General features: G+C 33.2%; 1 non-coding gene across 1 annotated transcript; it reads right to left on the bottom strand.

Annotated features, from left to right (window-relative positions):
• Positions 1 to 1,375: 1,375 nt before the first annotated feature.
• On the bottom strand, positions 1,376 to 1,507 carry LOC141413213 (small nucleolar RNA SNORA51). Its single transcript, XR_012438021.1, has one exon. It is a non-coding gene; the product is annotated as a small nucleolar RNA SNORA51 (small nucleolar RNA).
• Between the last annotated feature and the right edge of the window lie 2,141 nt (positions 1,508 to 3,648).

Below are 3,648 nucleotides of genomic sequence, written 5' to 3'. Positions count from 1 at the left end.
TGGGTTGCTACAAATAATCCCCCAAAATAGCTGTAGAATATACACAAATGGAAAGGAAGAAAGAATTTACAATTTTTACTACATAATATAAACTAAATACAAAAGAAGATAGCCATGAAGGAAGTGAAGGAAAAAAAGCTATGAGTCATATAGAAAATAAAATGGCAGAAAGGCAGAAATTGTACCTTATCAATAATTACTTTATATGTAAATGGATTAAACCCTAACTGAAAACAGATATTAACAAACTAAAAACACATGATGCAACCATATACTGTCCACAAAACACTCATATATGGGTTATGCCACTATACATTACATGTATACATATATAATTAACATGTATTTATATATACACATACATGCCACAAAGGGATATTATTCATCTATAAAAGGGAAGAAAATTCTGACACAAGCTACTACATGGATAACCCTTGTGGACATTATACTATGTGAAATAAATTGGTCACAAAAAGGAATTAATACTGTTTGAGTTCACTTACATGTGAACAGGGCTGGAGGTTTGGCTCAAGTGGTAAAGCACCTGATTCACAAACATGAAGCCCTGAGTTCAAACACCAGTACCACCAAAAAGAAGTCATTCATATAGTAGTCAAAATTATGGACAGAGAAAGAATGGTACAGTAGATAACAAGGGCTTCCATATGGCTGAATGCACAGCAATTGTTCAATGAGTATAAAACTTTCAGTTCCACAATATGAAAAAATTTATGGAGATGGATGGTCACACATTAGTAATATATTTAATATCACTGAACTGTACACCAAAATTGTTAAGAAGCTAAATTTTATATTATATGGATGATATCACCATGAATTAATGAAACATGTAGAATAGTAAAGTACTCATAATTTCTCTTAAGGGTGAATAAGCAGAGCAGAGAGGATTTTCAGGGCAATGGAACTATTCTCTTTGATACTTTCTTGGTGGATACAGGTCATTATATGCTTGGTAAAACTCAAAGTATGTACAAGACCAAGAGCACGGCCTAATATAAACTATGGACTTAAGGAGCGACCTGAGGTGCCATGGTGGGCGTGCAGCACAAGCAAAAAAATAAAATTTTTCTGCCACCAAAACTTTAGCATTTAATCACTTGTTACTCTAATATGTCTTGACTGATATGTATGGGACAGACACAAATGAGAATACATCAAATAATCTTGAGCTTGGAGTACTCAATCAGAGCTCATGAATACAGAACTTTGCTTTAAAACGAATGAAAGAAACAGAGATTAGTCTGGCTTAACCTGGAGAAAGACTGTTTAATGCAAGGAGACACAACTCTAAGGACCAAAATTGTGAAAATCCTAGTTTCAACCTAACAATAGAATAGATACTTTAATTTTATCCCCACATCTCCTCATTCACAGTACTGACCAGGCACAGGAGCTTGGCTGAGGTATATATGGGGTAGGTTTACTTTACCTCCTCTTTCTATATGGTCAGTATAAGAACACAGCCTGTATTAAGCACCATGAGGCTGGATTCTTTAATTTGGAAGTTCATATTCAATCCTATAGAATAAAGAACAGAATAAGATCAAATTCATATTGTTTCTAGAAATTGTAGTAAGAGTAAGAGATCTGAACTATGACTTAAGTTCTCTGTTAACTAGTTATAAAATTGGGGTTGAGGGGAGAGATCATACATTTTCTTAGGATCACAATTTCTTCTCATGAAAAAGAAGAGGGTTTAGGTACAGACCCATGGATTTCATTCACCAAAGATTCTAACTGAGTAACCCTGGGTAGGGCCAAAAAATCTACCATTGTGAGGCTTTCTCCAATTTATTATTATGCTGGTAGAGTAAGAATAAGACTTCAAGAATCACTGGAAGAAGCAACGTTGTAGGAAGCACATTGTGAAGAGACAATATTGTAAAAAGCATGTAAACACTAAACATAAACAGTATTTGCACAAGTTTTGAATTTTCATACCATGACAATCTATTTCTACAGGGATGTCCCTGATTCTTTTCCCTTCCATTGTAGGTCACCAGTCATTTTTAACCAAATTATAAACTGTTTACTGTCATTTTTCCCATAGGCTGAATGGTATAATGAATTGTAAAAAATCAGCATGCTATGGTCCTCTAAATCACAACCACTTTTGATTAAAGTCACACAGCCAAAGGCTAAAACTGAACAGTTTCAGTAAGCAATAAAATCAATGTTTTTGTTCCAAAGGAAGCATCCAATTATTCTAGTGACCGTAGTAATGATTGAAATGAGAAGAAAAAAAAATCATTGAGCAGGTAGCAATATAATCCAAATATCTGATGATATACAATACCAAAGTGGGAGGAATACAAAATACTTACTCTTGAAATATGCAAAATTGTTAAACCCTTCCCTGCTCTAGAATTAGTGTAGGGCTGGGCCAATACTTCCTGTTGAGGAGGTTAGTTTTAATTTCTGAAGTCTCTTAGAGATAGCAGAGTCAGCAGAAAAGGATCACATTCCTCCAGGGTTTATAAAGGCAACCTTGCAGAGCAAGCTCAATCTGTGGTGATGTATGTATTTTACAGATTTGTTGCTGTTTATTACAAGAGTTTGTCTCTAAATCAGTGTAAACCCATCATTTTAACTGGAGCTGTAGCCTCTGATTTCCACCTGCTTGTGTTTGGAGATTCCATTTTGAACACATATAATTACAATTAAAGGGGTTTTACAGTCATAGGGATATTTAGAGGCAAAGAACATTTAAACTGTAAATTGAAATCTCATTCAACCATTTTAAAATTTACTATTGAGAACTTCTGCCCCATATGTGTGATAGCTTATATTCAGTTCTTCATAACCACTGATGCCTTCCTTGTGGAAGAAGAAAATAATAGTGATAACATTTACAGTAATCAAAATTTCAAAGTGTATTACCTGACTTACCTGAGCTAAAAGCTAGATCTTGTACTACATTATTGAATTTTACAATTCTCTCTCAGAAATATCTGTCCATTTCTGCTTATTGTGATTAAATTTGGTAATATATAAAGCAAGAAATATCTCAAAATTTGTATATTTTAGAGAATCATTTGATTCTGTAAACAATTTCTTGATAAAGCTAAATGAAAATTATGCAATAAGTATTCTTTATAACATGAAGAAACTATCCCAGAATATCAATATTGGTAAGTGAAATTAGCTTTACAGTTGACTTTAGTAATCATGCCATTCAGTTCTCTCATTTTATAGATAAGAAAACCACGACTCACAACCTAGCGGAAAGAACTTAAATTTCTTGAACTCTTTCATGTAGTATTTCCAGTTTCCCATTCACAGGAATGACTTTTATTTCTAAAGCAGACTTTAGTTAGGTAAACTATTGGCATGAATTTATCTTAAATTTGGCATCTCCCTAAAACCAATAACCAGTGATTCTTTGCTACATATAGTAGAAATGATCTTGAACTGGATGAGTTTTAATATATTACCTTAGGACATGTGAAGAACAATTATAGCAAAGATTAACAATGATCAAAATATTAGCAACATTTTCATACTAATTTTTAAAGAAAAACACTCCTCAGTCTTTAGAAATTAAGTTCTATGTCTTTAAGAAGAAATATCTGGAGAATAAATCAGTTCAATTCACCAGCTAACCTAGAAATAGCCCTTAAAACCCCA

This window comes from Castor canadensis, chromosome 10 (genome assembly GCF_047511655.1).
Source record: "Castor canadensis chromosome 10, mCasCan1.hap1v2, whole genome shotgun sequence".
NCBI lineage: Eukaryota > Metazoa > Chordata > Mammalia > Rodentia > Castoridae > Castor > Castor canadensis.
This window is presented reverse-complemented; position numbering and strand designations above follow the sequence as displayed.